We start from the raw sequence: 16,270 nt of genomic DNA on the forward strand, positions 1-16,270 counted from the left end.
GCAGAGACATGTAGGAGGAGATGTATGAAGGCAGCAGACCAAGAAGTGATTTAAAGATGAAAATGAAAATGTACCAGTGAGAGAGTCTATGTGAAGTTAATGATGTCCAGCTAACCAGTGAATACAGGGTGCAGTGATGGGTACGGTAGTTACAGCCAGTTATGAATCTTAATGTACCATGATAGACAGCAACCAACATCTACAGGGTGCCTGTGGGGGCGTTCATGCAAATAATGTCACCGTAGTCACGGGAGGGAAGTCTCTTCAGACAGTTGTCAAAACAGCAAAACAAACAATCAATACTGATCTCCCACCCATGGACCCCATCTGCAAACAGCGCAATAAAAAGTGAGCTACCCAAATAATTAAAGACTTCACCTTGCTCACGCTCTCCTTAAGCACAAATACACTCCTTACAACCTGAGGATGGGTGGAGCAGACAGCATCGTAGCACCAAAGCAGGTTTCATAAAAACTTACTTCCTGCCACAGTCAGACTGATGACAAACCGGTAATTATTGCTTGATGACAATACGCTCACTGTGCTATATTTATCTCTGAAATTGCATTATCTATTTTGCCTTTGTATCAATCATTATTTCAGACTTATAATCTCTCTATATTTATATTCTAAGCTTTCAAAACCCTATTTTACGTCTGATTTGAAAGCTCTGCACAAGAATCCCTGTGTACCTACAATAACAAATGTCAAAAAAGGACTATAGGACTATGTTTAAACATACTGAAACCAGGTTTGGGAGTTGATTTCCAGTACAAATTTACTCTGATTTGGTCAACCATTTTCTCCTTGGCGATGTTTTTAACAAAACCAGTAACCAGTAGCACATTACTTATAATTAGATAGGAACTTTCACATGAGTACAGAGGGAAACGGCATCAGTGTCATCACTTTTGAAGTCATCAAATTTTGTTGTCCACTGTTGTCATCACTCTGTTAAAATTCAGGTGTCTCTTGTAAATGAGTCCCCGAGGCTCAATGGGATTAACCTGTCTAAATAAAGGTTGAATAACTCAAATAAACTTGACTGAAGATCTGTATGAAACTAGACGCTATTTGTTATTTTAAACAAATTGAAGGGTCTGAAACATATCAGAGCCGGATATATAAATTTATGAGGCATTTTCAAACTATTTGCAGTGTGTAATAAAATTAATCAATACCCTGCCATTCACAAAGTTTTATAAAAAAAATAAAAAATAAATAAAAATTGCAGATATTCAAAAAGTAGCATATTCTGACCACTAGGGGGGAGTGTTGTAAAGATAGATGTGTTCCATCCATCCACTGACATGGCACCAGTCCTCCCAGTGGCTCTGAAAGAAATGTAATAGTTTTGCCATTGCTGTCAAAAAGAAGTTGTAACAACAGATATAGACTCACTTACTGGCCTCCTATACCAATCTAGAGACAAACTCCTGAATATATAATGTTGTTATAGTACACAGAAAATGTAAGCTTCCAAAATTAAGCTAAAAATAAATATATATTTTTTTTAATTATTAGAATTATTATAAAAATTATTAAAATAATTTGTAAGATTGCTTGGTTTAAATTAAACTAGAATACACTTTTCAGATTTATTAAATCACTCACACACAAAATAGAAAAACAAAGAAAATTGAAAGTAGTTTGGTGATGGGCCTTGACGTATAGTAGGTGGTGCTGAGCCCCATCCCTGGCCCTCCAGTAGCTACAGAAACACACCATAACCAATCACCCACACATGCAAAAATATCTTCTTTCTTTTAAAAATCAACAGCATAACACACATCACACATGGGCCTGTTTAAAAATAATTTCAACACCTCCTGACCAGCTCAGCAACAAGAACAACAACAGTTTTGTGCAAAAAATTTTGGCACAGCGGTGAAAAATAAATAAATAAATAAATAACTGTAATACGAGTCCAATATAAACTGTCAATGAAAAGTGAACAAAGAAGAAATTGAAAAGAAGTACTTTTTTTCATATATAATCTACGTATTTCCATTCCACATAAGAGGTTTTTTGTTGTAACAACAAAAACGGTTAAATCAAGTCATCTGGACCAGTTTCTTGTTATGTTCACAACTCTTCCCTGAGGAGTTTTGCTGTTAGGAAAACGATTTCGCTAACGCTGACTCGATAAAGAACCACAGACTCATGGAAGGTAAAACATTTCAACCGGCTTTACTTGCAAGGGTGCACATGTGTCATGTTCTCAGGGAACCAGATGATGTTTCACTGTGAACAAAGCGAACTCCAAAAGGTAAAACAGTGCTCTAATGTTGGTAAATGTACTCAGGTAGGGAAGGTCTCAGGAGAGAGGTCAGGTAGGTATCAACACTGGTGGAGCATTTGATTATGATGTTTTCTCCTTACAGTGATAGACTTGGACTCAGACTTGGAAGGCAATGCCAAGGGGTTTCAGAGCGTGGACCTTGGGAGACGCAGGCATGGCTGGAGGGCAAGGAACTCAGGAGTGGTTGTTCACCAAACGTGGCTCACGTGGCTCTGGGCCTTCCTGCTTAAGCTGCTGCCCCTGCGACCAAACTTCGGAACAAGCGTAAGATAATGGATGGATGGAGTATGAGTGTGCTCACAAAAATTAAAGAAAGAAAGACATTTTTGATTTGCCTTTAAAAATTATTTTATTTTAGTAATATTATGTCAGTCTTGGGGCAGCACGGTGGCGCAACTGGTAGAGCTGCTGCCTCTCAGCGAGCAGGTCCCTGGTTCAAACCCCGGTCCAGGGGCCTTTCTGGGTGGAGTTTGCATGTTCTCTCCGTGCATGCGTGGGTTTTCTCCGGGTACTCCGGTTTCCTCCCACAGACCAAAAACATGCATGTTAGGCTGATTGGTAACTCTCAATTGTCCTTAGGTGTGAGTGAGAGAGTGAATGGTTGTTTGTCTCGTTTGTCTCTATGTGGCCCTGTGATGGACTTGCGACCCGTCCAGGGTGTACCCCGCCCCTCGCACAGTGATTGCTGGACATGGGCACCAGCGACCCCCGTGACCCAAAATGGAATAAGCGGGTAAAGAAAATGGATGGATGGATGGATGTCAGTCTTGCTATCAACATACTTTAAAAAAGTTGAAACAATCACAACTCTGTCTTCCATTAATCTTTTACTTCCTACTCAGATATTTACCAGTTTTGCTTGTCCAAAAATAGAACTCAATAAATGCCCTTTTTACAATAAAAAAAACCAAACAAATATAAATATTAAACCAATAAAACATTTGCCAACAGATTAAAATTTATCAGAGTATTCCCAATAAGAACAATAATCTTGTACACTGTAAAAACACTGAAACATCTCCCTTGTTGGATAAAATGGGCACTCAAGCTGGATTTATAATTGATATGAAAGCATTCACTACAGTAATTTCATGTAGAATATGCCGCCATATGTCACCACTATTCTTGGTCAGTGATGTGTACAACATACTCCACACAGTATCCTGATGCATGCTCAAGAATCCAGGTAGATAAATCTAATAAGGTTGTCAGGTCTTCTTTTGAGAGTCTGAAAATGACTGTGAACCCACTCACATTCTGAAGATCCACTGTCCACAGCAGATCTAGATTTATTGCACAGTTTCTCTTGTGACATTGGAAGTATATTGAGTTAAAAACTGATGAATTTCTATTTTTCCAATACACCACCATTGTTTTATGGAAGCAAACTGAGATTTCCTGGTTTTCCACAGTTTCCAAAGAAATGAGAAACATAGGGAAACAATGATTCAACATAACACTCGCACTCAGATTGTACTCCCCTAAGAAAAAACATTTTCTACTACAGCTATGGTCAAAAAAATGTGTAAGTGATGTTCAAAACAATAAAATCTGTCCAGTCTTGCCAATGTAATGTAGTTATGTTTACAGTGAATCTATGACTATTACTTTGTATTTACTTGTTCCATGTTTAGAGTGACATACATCAATTAACTCTATTATAATGTTTCAATAATACATTTCAAAATCTTCAGAGAATGAATGTTAGGCTTATTCAAATCAACAGTACAATTCAAATCTCATCCTAAAATCAAATACTCTGTTGAGACAGATGGAACATTTACGTTTAGCAAAACAAAAGTTAGCTTTTCATATTTTACAGTCACTTTCAGTAACCTCCCTGGAAAAACTTATATAACTTCAAAAAAATTCTGGAAGAACGTTTTTGAAAAAGAATTGCCGCTCCTGCACTCAAGGAATTTTGATGACTCATAACAATATTCCCATTCCTTCTTCCAGTCAACTTCATTATCAATATTGTAATGAGTTTCTTGAGCAAAAGCAATATTAATACATTCAGTTTTTAAAAGTTGAAAAAACATAGCTCTTTTCTTTATATCTTGTAAACTATTCAGATTTAAAGATGAAAATTTCAACCTGCTAGCCAGCCATGAACGACTGATCTGAATGACTATCGGCCAGTAGCCCTCATCCCAATAGTCGCTAAATGCTTTGAAAAACTGGTCATGACCCAAATCAAAGCCAACATCAACATCAGCGAAGACTCTCATCAGTGCGCATATCGCGAGAATCGATCAACAGAAGAGGCCATCTCCTCTGTGGTCCACACTGCTCTCACCCACTTGGAGCAGAAGGACTCTTACATCCGTATGCTCCAAGTGGACTTCACTTCTGCCTTCAATACCATGATCCCCCAAACCCTGATGGACAAACTAATCACACTAGGACTAAGTCCCAATGGGGTCCCAGACTTCTTAACCAACAGACCACAGTGTGTGACTTCTCCTTCTCCACCATAACCCTCAACACTGGCTCCCCCCAGGGCTGTGTGTTGAGCCCACTCCTGTTCACTCTGCTAACGTATGACTGTGCACCGACCCAGCCAGGCTGTCATATTGTAAAGTTTGCAGATGATACAGTGGTGGTTGGATACATCAAAAACAATGATGAGTCCAGCTACAGGAGGTAGAACACCTGGAGAGTTGGTACAGGAAGAACAACCTTCACATCAATGTGAAGAAGACAAAGGAGATAGTCATGAACTTCAGACTGAATAAACACACCTAGTGCTCATCAGAGTTTCTACTTCTTCAGATGGGTGAGGCAAGCTGATCTGGGAAGCTCAGTCCTCACCTCCTTCTACAGGTGTGCAGTGGAGAGCATCCTGTGCTCCAGCATCAACGTGTGGCATGGAGGCTGCACAGCTGCAGAAAGAAAAGCTTTGCAGAGAGTGGTGAAGGCTGCACAGAAGACTGTTGGAGTCAGTCTCCCCACCATCACAGACATCTACACCTCCAGATGCAGGAAGAGAGCCACCTGCATCATGAAGGACCCCACTCACCCAGCACACACACTTTTTGCCCCGCTCCCCTCAGGCAGAAGGTGGAGGAGCATTAAGAGCAGAACCACCAGGCTGAGGAACAGCTTCTACCCTGAAGCTGTTAGACTCATGAATCTCTAGTCAGGATAATCACTGTAAAAATTACTGTGAAAAAAATCACTGTGAAAAATCACTGTAATGCCACTTGGCTGTTAATATGTGCTGCTGACTATCCATGATGCTGATCTCATGCTGCTGATTTATTTCATGCTGCCGTGTTCATTCGTCCTCATCTGCTCCCACAGACTCATGTTCGTGCTGCTGTTGTTTGGCGCATTGTTTCGTACTATTAGTGTTATACAAAGTATATTCTTAGTTTAGCATATTCTTAGTTCACATTTTAGATCTTATTACCGTTTTTCTTTACAATTTGTATTTTTTAAATGTAAATGGGACCCTGTGTACATAGTTTCATTCCACCTCATGTACCACATGTGATGTGAATGACAATAAAGATCCTTGAATCCTTGAATGAAAGGATCATTTGAAGCAATACAGCAAAATATGTGCTGCCTTTTACTTTTTTGATGCATCATTTGTTGAAGTTGTCAGTTTCTGCATCAGTTGGGAAAAATAATCTACAGCTACATCTTTTTTTCCCCTTTGGTTGCTTCCAAAAATGTACAGATCTATTCAATATTCTACCCATTCATCATCTGATCATTAGGAAATGTGTAGTCAGACGATTCTATATCACTGTCAGGATCAGAAGAATCATCCGATGCAGTTTTTTGTCTAACTTTTTTTAACCTGCATTTGATTTGGTCTTACTGCTTTTGACTGTCTTGTTTTTCCATTTGCATTTTGGTATTTTAATCACAGCTTCATCATTTGTTACCATTTTCTCCTCATTACACACTACTTCCTATACACCCAGTTCCTCTTGAATGTTTTTCTTCTTCACCAGCACAATATCTTATTTCATCTCCACCGGTGGAGGTAGAAGCAATGTGACTGTTGTGCTGCATGTCTGAGACAGACTCTGTAGCATCTGTTCCTCTCTGTTCACTGTCATTGTCCACAGAAACTCTTTGTCCCTGTCCCTGAATAGGCTCTTTCTCTGATTCTTGGGTGTTCCAGGACAAATCCACACTAAATGGCCCTCCTGTTCACACCCAAAACATTGTTTCAGTTGTTCCAAAAATATACAAAGTAGTATAGCCAAAACCCTCAACTTTGAATTTCATTACTATTTTCATATTCCTCAATATCATAAAAAAAAAAAAAAAAACATGTAAACGTGTCTCCTAAGACACATGTTTCAGTTTGGCTGGTTTACAACCCGAGGGAACCATTTGATAGTTGAGACAATCTGACCGTGCACGTTGACAACTGCTTCAGTGACACACCTTCACTAGTAAACAGAGGCAAATTCGGCAGGATGAACCATTTTGCTGGATTCATAAGGGCAAAAACAGAAGTGTGTATTTCTCTAAACTATTCCTCATTCAAGAATAATATTAACTTTATCAGCAACAAAACAGCATTATTCATCCTAAACTATTTATTTTTCATCCCTTTTTCATTTAAGCTCTAAATCTAATGGACCTGTTCAGACATACCACAGAGCACTGTTAATTTGATCTCTGTCAAACTCTGTCAAGAAGCAAGATTAGTTATTGTTTCTCTTTATGTTAGGGAATTTTTTGGTCTTGGACTAAGTTTATGTATGTTTTTAACTATGGCTGACTATTTGAGACTGAATTTGTTGCAGCTCCTCGGACTGATGAAGTCTTTTGGATGAAAGAAAAAACGTTTCAACAAAAATAAACCGTCCAGAGGATCTGACTTAACTTTGTTGGATGGCTGAGAATGTTAACGCTGCCCATGAACCATATGTTTGTGTTGGCAGAGAGAGATGGATGAGGAGCTGGGAGGCCACAGCTGGCTATGCAAGGTCGCTTCTGAATCTGTGAGCTCGGCTGAAATGATAAGCGTATAAAAACAAACTGCACACTGCCAGATTCTTGTGACTATCTGTTTAACCTGTACTGAAAATGTAAGCAAGTTAAAAAATGGCTAAAAATCTTATCCTGTCGTCGAGTGTGGCTCCTTTTGAGTAAGTGAGATAAAGTGAGAATATTTTTCTCAAAGAAATTTACTCCAGTATTTGCCATTAGTCATATTTCTGCTGTAATTACAAGTTTTCCATATCTATTTTCAAGAGAAATGTCTTCACCATTAACAAACATCAAATATGTAAAATTAACCTAACATTGACACCTGAATCTTTGACGAGATCAGTTTTGCTCACACTGGATGGACTACTTTGTAAAAGAGGTTCGACAGAATTGAGTCACTTTTGAGAAGAAAAAGGAAAACCACAAGGTTTTCTCGTCAGATCATATCAAATTATCTATTTTTGTGAGTGTAACAGCTCAATTTGCATTTTTATTGAGGGTGCGAAAGTACCTGATGTTCTGCCAAAACCCAGCCCACAACATCTGTTACAGTAAACATTTAACGCTTTTCAAAACTGCTTGGTAGAATTCTGAATGCTATATTTTACTTCATGTTCGTGCATTTTAAAATAAACATAAAAGATAAAAGTTCAACACATGACCTGTGACCTTTCACACTCAGCATGATCTGAACAGTACCATGGCACTGAGAGCTAAACGCTACTTCAATAAATTGACTTTGTGATCAAAAGCCACCAGACACTAGTCACACATCCTGTGCAGTCCAACAAACCAAACGAGAAAAAAAAGAAACGTTGTCAACCTTGCCTCAGACCAGTAGTCTTCTCAGCTGCCACTTCCTGTGTGAAAAGCATTTATTTTGAGTGTGTGGAAGTTCTTGTCAAGCTTAGACTAAATAGATGGAAGGTACTGTTGTAGGTGCTGCAAGAAGAAACTACCGTTAGTGGTTTTCTCGATAACTCCAGAGTTCAGCCATAAAACACTTAGAAAAAGAGGCGATCGGACGGTAAGACTTTATACAGGTAAGGCTGTGCACCATATTCAGTTTGCTTATTCAGGTTTGAAGATGATGTGTTCATCTATAAGCCTTTTACTGAAAGTGACAACTGAGTCAGTACAGCTGGGACTTCTTTAAAAAGTCTTCAGTTAATGCAGCTCATGCATCCCTGTTTAACTTTACTTGTTTTAAAAAGGAGAAAATATGTCATAATCTGTCAGTGGCCAACCTTTTCTGGGAATTGTTGCTAACCTTTATTTGGACATTTGGCTTACTGAGTATTTTGGTAAAACATATATATATATATTTAAACATACATATAAATTACCAATATCTAAAATTCAAATTCAAATGAAATTATTTATGTTTCAGGGTGGGATGGTGACTTTCTTGAGATATTTTTGCATCAACAGCACAGTGATGTGCTGCATTGCGTGGATTTTCTGGTTAACAGGTAGAATTAGTTTACTATTAAACATGTATGTATGTATGTGTGTATGTATGCTTGTTTGATGAGCCTGGCCTGCTAATTTGGCTTGTTATATTTTTCTTAAATATATTTTTACAGTTTGTTTTCTGAAATTTCTTATGTGTCATGGTTTGTTTAATTTTATGTATAACTACTTTTCAACTTGTAAATGGTACATGGACTGTACTTGTATAGCGCCTTTCTATCTTATCAAGATACTCAAAGTGCCTTACTGCACAGCATGTGCCCTCATTTACCCATTCATACAGCACTCTACTAGATCTATGCAAACAATAATCAGTGCTTTATCACAGTCATACTGATGGGACACACATAGGAGGCAATGAGGGGTTCAGTGTCTTGCCCAGGAACACTTTGGCATGTAACTGTGCTGGTGGAATCAAACCTCCAACTCGTGCATTGGAGGACGACTGCTCTAACCACTCAGCCACAGCCACCCCCGTGCAGTTTCCTTACTGACATAGCATTTTCTTCCGTCTTTACAAAATTATTTCCACTTGTGCTTATTTACTTAAAAATGCATTGATTTACTGAAATGTTTGGGCAGTCGGGTACAAACCTGTTAGACAGTGGTCAGAGAGGCTTTGAGTTAAGGCAGCAGGGAGAGTTTGTGACAGTAGATCCAAGAAAACTGCTCCTCGGAACATGGTCAGTATTTTACTAATGTCACAAATTTATAAAAAACCGTAGTGGTTGAAATGAGGATTCTGTTTCTGGTTTTTATACAGTTGCTATGCATCTGATGGGTATTTGCTAGTACAGTTTCTTAAACGCAGAACATTTGTGCTGCTGTAAGGACTGTGTTACTGGGATCTAGTCTTTTCAGTTAGATTTTGGTAACTCCAGAAAAATACCTGTTATAGTAGATGGATTTTAGGCAGTGGTGTAGTCTACGCGATACGCGGGCATACGGAGTATACCTACTAGAAAAGCGCAAGAATTTCAGTAGACCCACTTAAAAGTGCCCAGTGATACATGACATATCATTAGATACGTGTCAATGATGCGTTAAACGGCAGTTAAACGTTTCCGTAACAATCTATCTGTATGCAGCGGTTGTTTACTACATTCGCTTATCCAGCGAATTATTGTATAATCCTGTACTTACTACTTAATACTTGAACATGTTTTGCTTTGATACCATTTTATAAATTCTATAACGTTTTTAATACAAAGCCAACTGTTGTATAAAGTTTGTTGTACATTTATTCAAATATAAGCTTCAGATACATTTTGAAATGTTCAATATGTTTAAAAAAAATAAAAAATTGATGATTACATTGTACTAACCAGTGTACTTTGGTTTCTAAACACAGTATACCCATTACAAAAATGTAGACTACACCACTGAGTTTAGGTGTATGTTCATGCATGCTTGTGTGTTTCTGTGAGTGAGTGTGTGGCCTTGTGATGAACTGGTGACCTGTCCAAGGCCCATCTGTCCCTCATCCAATGAACACTGGGATAAGCACCAGCTCCCTGTAGCCTTGGTCAAACTCACCCAGTTAAACAAACTGGATGGATGGATTTTTATGTATGTCCTGTTTGCTCAACCTGCTATTTTAAATGTTCTGCATTTGCGTCTGCTGTCTAATCTTTTTTTTTTTTAATGTAAAAACAAATTTAAGTGGATGTAATGCAACCATGCCTCTCACTTGAAAATTTTTTGTTGCACAGAATCAAAACAGATCTCAAAGAAGGTTGGCGATGAAGTGGTGCTGACCTGCGGCAACACCTCAGTAAACATGGTGTCGTGGAAAATGAATGAAGAACCCCTGCTCACCTTTAAAACAGTAAATGGTCAATTACACAGTAACTATAGTAAAAACAGACTTGACTTACAATTCTTCGAGACACAGAGTCAACTGTACGCCCTCGTCATCAAGAACGCTCAGAAGTTGGATGAAGGAAATTACACCTGTGAGATGGCTACAGATGGAGGAATAAAGGAAGAGCACTGGGAACTCCTCATTAAAGGTGACACATTTCCACATCTTACCATTCAAATCACTCATGGGAACAGGAATAAATTGCACTAAACAGACAGCCAACAATGCCTTATGTATGGTATGGTATGGTATAAAGTTTATTCATTATAAAAAACAAAACAATTCCATAAACTATATATGTCACTCTGTAATTGCAGCTACATCTCAAGTATCAGAGTAAATTCAGAGGACGTGATTAAATATTTTTTACCCATAATTACAGACAAAGAAAACATTCATGGCTACAGCAGCACTGGTAATGTCCATGCTTACATTTTCCTAATTTCAACATTTGATATGTGCACAGTGGAACATAGTGAACATTTTACACATTGATGTATTTGATATGATTTGGTTTGCACATTGTATATCATAGATGTATTTTAAAAAGAGGCAATGGTATTAAAAACGTAACTTTTGTTCTCATTGTTTTTCCCCACAGAAGAAGTGGGAAAACTTTCTAAAGAACTGATTGCTGTTTTGGCTGCAGTTCCTTGTGCGTGTTTCGTGATAATAATAACGGTTTTGGTTATTTTGACATGTGCGCAGAAGCGACAAACAGAGTAAGTTTCATGTCCCAATAGTTATAATTTACCTAGATAATTTAAATCCCAAATACAGAAAGTAAAATGTCACTCTTTTTCAGACACAACAGTGGACCTCCTGTGTGTATAAGGGTAAATATAATAATCATTTATTCAGTGTTGTGATGTTGACTTTTCTCTAAATGTATGATCAAAATGTGTGTAACTGCATATGGGGTGCCATTTGTAAAGTTACATGGTCAAAGTTTAACAGCAATATTTTGGTTTATTTAGCCTTTCATAAGAAAAAAAAAGTTTTTTTTCAAAGTCATATTTTCACCATGTTATTCATACATTTATAAATGTCATAGTTCCAAACTAAATATTTAATTTACAAGCTAAATATTTAGTTTACAGACAAAATACTTAACTTGCAAGTTAAATATTTATGTCTGACCTAAATATTTTGTTAGCAAATTAAATATTTATTTTGGAAATTAAATGTTTAGTTTGGATAATAAATATTTAGGTGCTAGCTAAAAATTCAGTTAGCAAATTAAATATTTGTTTAAGAATTAAATGTTTAGCTTAGAAATTAAATGTTTTGTTTGGAAATTAAATTTCTTTGCTTGGACAATAAATATTTATTTTGGAAATTAAATGTTTAAATTTGAAAATAAATATTTAGCTAGGAAATTAAATATTTAATTTAGACCTAAATGTTTAGTTCACAAACTAAATATTTAACTTGCAAGTTAAATATTTAGTTTGTAAATTAACATTTAGCTTGGACATAAACATTTAGTTTGTAAACTAAATATTTAGGGTGGAGCTAAATATTTAGCTTGCTAACTAAATATTTAGCTTGCAAGTTAAGTATTTAATTTGTAAACTAAATATTTAGCTTGTAAATTAAGTATTTAGTTAGTGAACAATGACAGTTATACATATATGAATAACATGGTGAAAATATCACTTTGAAAAAACAAAAAAACCCTTTTATTTCTTATGAAAGGTTAAATAAACCAAAATATTGCTGTTAATTTTTGACCGTGTAACTTTATAAATGACACCCCATAACTGAAATTAGCCGAGTCACAATCATTTACAAAAAGGGCAAAGCAATCAAAAATCTAAAATTGTGTGCAATATTTATAGCTCAAAGAACAGCTTGGACTGCAGTCAATCATAGACAATTATATTTAGGTTTTTTGCATTCATGTTCTGCAAATAACAATCTGTTACAATCCGTGGCTTTTGTTTGCTGTGTTTTTGTTTAGTTCTCCTGTCATTATGGCTCTGTTCACATAAGTCGTGTTGTTCTTTGTGTTTTCGTCGGCATGCATTTCCTGTTTTTCTTGTCATTTGAAATGCATTTCCCTCAGTCAGTCCTGCTTCTAAACCCTGTTCCTCCACTCCCACCGCAGCAACCCCGATTCGGATCCGGGCCACGGCACCATTTTGTTTGCGAGCTGACTGTGGGTCGTCAGTCTCGAGTCGACTTCTCTGAGGCAGCCATAGACAAAGTAGTTAAAAACATCAAAGTTCATGCTCAATAATCCAGGTAGAAAATCCAACACAATTCAGTCCGGTCATCTGGATATTTTCTTTTTTTTTAGATGTTTTATCCTTCATCCAAAGGACTTCATCAGTCTGAGGAGCCACAACAAAATGAGTCCCACAAGCACCAAACTTACATAGTGGACCAATCAGTTTGCTGGTGATAAAATGGTTTCTTCATCCAGTCTCATCCAAAGGACTGAAGAAGTTCTTTGGATGAAAGACGAAACATCTAAAAAAAAAAAAAAAAATACAAAAAAAAAAATAAGACACCGTACAGATGACTTGACTGAAATTTGTTGGATTTTCTACCTGAATTATTGAACACGAACTTTGACGTTTTGAACCACTTTGGCTGCCTCAGAGGAGTCGACAGAGGAGAGGGCGGGCCCCAGAAACCATCTTATCACCAGCACACTGGTTGGTCCACTATGTAGGTTTGCTGCTTGTGGGACTCAGTTTGTTGTGGCTTATTGGACTGATGAAGTCTTTTGGATGAAGGACAAAATGTCTAAAAAAACAAACAAACAAACATCCAGATGACTTGACTGAATTTTGTAGGTTTTGCTACCTGGGTTATTGAGCATGAACTTTGATATTCTCCAAGTTGCCAGTCATCAGTCTGCCATTCTGTCTTCTTTCCTACAGTGCGCCTCATGCTTTTGGTTATTTAGACTGTTGCTAATTAGCTTTTGGCATTTTTGTGATTAAGTTCCCTTTTTTGTAACAGTTGTATGCCACACAAGACTTTTGTTTCTTTTCTTTGAGTGTCTGCATTTTTGGATTCATGCATACAACAAATCTTGACATCATTTAGCCAATGTGACGTGCTTTTGGGGATGGACTTTGTTTAAGTTTTCTTCTCCTCGAACTGAGATATTTCTTCCCAAATAAGAAAAGAAATCTTGAACAAACACCTCCAGAAAACGTTTTTCCATTTCGTACCGAGTTATGGTAAATGAAATGAGTAGAAAAACCTCAAAAACCAGTTGCCAAACTTTTATAGTCAAGTTAAAATTACCCTCACACAGAAGAGGCTGTTTTTAGCTTATATGAAACTCAGATATATTTAGCTTGTTTACTGCTTAGCTACTCAGTAACAGAAATGTGGACCAACTTTCGTATGTTCATTTATTTTGAAGATCTTCTGAAGATGTTCAGCTGAAACATAAAACGTGTCACTTTTTTCTGTCCTTCCTCCCAGCAGCAACAGCCATTAGAAGACATTTACGAAAACCACTTGGAAATTCAGCGGCATGTTCATGCTCATCACCAAAAGCCCAGGCCTCAGTGACATTACTGTCTAAATTTGCTTTCTCATTAAAGGTAAAGCGCATTAGAGGAATCGTTTTCTTGAATTTGAAAGGCCTCAGGCAGTCAAATACCGAGGTGAATATTCCAAAATGTTCTACTGTCCAATATCAATTGCTTTGCTTATAAAAAGAGCATTTTTCAAAACACCAAAAGGAGGTATTTTTTCTTAATTTGAGCCAAAATGTCATTCTGGATGGCCGTTCTTCTGTGCTTACTCTTGTCCTGAGCAGGTTTCCCATAAAGATCACTTAACTGATCGGTCAACCTGTGAAGGAATGTGTCGCTGACCAATACCTAAAACTGTTCTGAACTTCATCACCATCCTGAATACATCACCATCAGTTTCACATAACATGGTTATCCCAGCAGAATTATTATAATATCCCTTGCGGAAGTGCAACGGTTAGCTGTTGCTGTTTGCAAATGTAAATACCTTTAAAATTACATGTAAATGACAATGAATGTGGAATTGATTGTAGTGTGAAGGTTTATAAAATAGTGTTTGCATGAACCACTATGAAATATTTGAAATTTTGAGACGGCAGGAAACCACTTGTCTTTAAAGCAAGTCCATCACTTTGTCACCCAGGTCAGAAATGACAGTTTCTCTAAACAATAAGATAATTGTTCATCTTATTTCCAGAAAACTGCAATTCTAATTATCAAAACATAATAATAATAAGTGCTATGTGTTATCATTGTATGTTTCCATACAATGGCAAAATGAGTTCTCTGTATTTAACCCATGGCACATGGGATACACCCAGGTGGAACAGTGGGCAGATACGCAAGCGAGCAATTGGGGATTGGGCGTCTTGCTCAGACACAGCATGTGGTAATGGCTGGGGATCGAACCTGGGACTTTTGAGTCCCAAGTCGGCTGCCCTGCATCTACTCCATTTACTTGGCCATCTCAGTTTATAAAAATGAAACGGGTAGGGGGATGAAACATCACTTCTAGTTTATAAATGCACTTAATGTTTAAACCTCATCTGACTAAAAGTAGACTGTGAAACATTTTTTACTTTATTAATAAGACCTATGTCATCACCTTCAGAAAGGCACAAGCTGACTGCTCTTATCTTACTTCGTGTTTCCATGTTGACAACTTTGACTTCCTCTCTGATGCCGCCTCCTCTTCTTCCCGTCAGTCCGTTGACCTCCATCCCCTGACGACTTGCTCTGATCACAAGTGTGAAGGCTGTAGAAACCTAAAAATACTCAGATGCAACGAGGCGGAGATGGTTTTTAAGTTTCATGTAGAAAAGGTTTATTTAAAAAAACTAGCATTTACAAGCGAAAAAAAAGACAATGACATAAAGAGCCGATTAAAACAAATATTGTAATAAAAAAACACAAGCAGAGAGGAACACGTCTTCGCAGGAACGACGTAAAAACACAAAATAAACAAAAAACGTCAGTTTCACACGAAGATGTAACACTGTGTCTACTGTCTACACGTTGACTGATTAATAGCTCACATCCTACAAAAGCTAGAAAATAATTTTTTAATTTCAAACAAACAAAGATCTTTACAATCATTAGGGGGAAGAATGTTTTAGCTCAAACATTTTTTTTATTAGACTTTGTCAAATTAATTTTCTTCTGATTGATTTCTTATCTTAACGGACTCATTCTATAAACTGGACTTCCCTTCATGTCTGTTAATTATTACAGTCTCTAGATAAGAGAAGCTTAGATTTGCCTCACAGACTTTGTGTGAAAATCAAAATGCACACTTGGATTTTTTATTTTTTTACTGTAGTGTAACCTTCTTCTCGTACAATAACTGATAGTGATAAACAGCAGCTGCCCCATGACCTTGAATGAAATAAATTAAAATAAAAACTAGTAAAGAAAATTAATAAATGGATGCATTCAATAGTTCTCATTGATTTTTGTGCTTTTTTTTTTTTTTACTTCTGTAACAAATTAACCGACTAACTTCAGTGGCCTTTAAATCTTTTCTCTACTGCTAGTTTGTTGCACAGCAATATTTTTTGATGTTTAGTAATAGAAAGACAAAAGCATTTTAATCATAAACATTGAAGAATGTAGACATTTGCTCCAAAAACTATAAAGTCTAAACAAGGCATTTGAGACTTGGCAGCT

This window comes from Nematolebias whitei, chromosome 13, assembly GCF_014905685.2.
Source record: "Nematolebias whitei isolate Nwh7 chromosome 13, NemWhi1, whole genome shotgun sequence".
Lineage (NCBI taxonomy): Eukaryota > Metazoa > Chordata > Actinopteri > Cyprinodontiformes > Rivulidae > Nematolebias > Nematolebias whitei.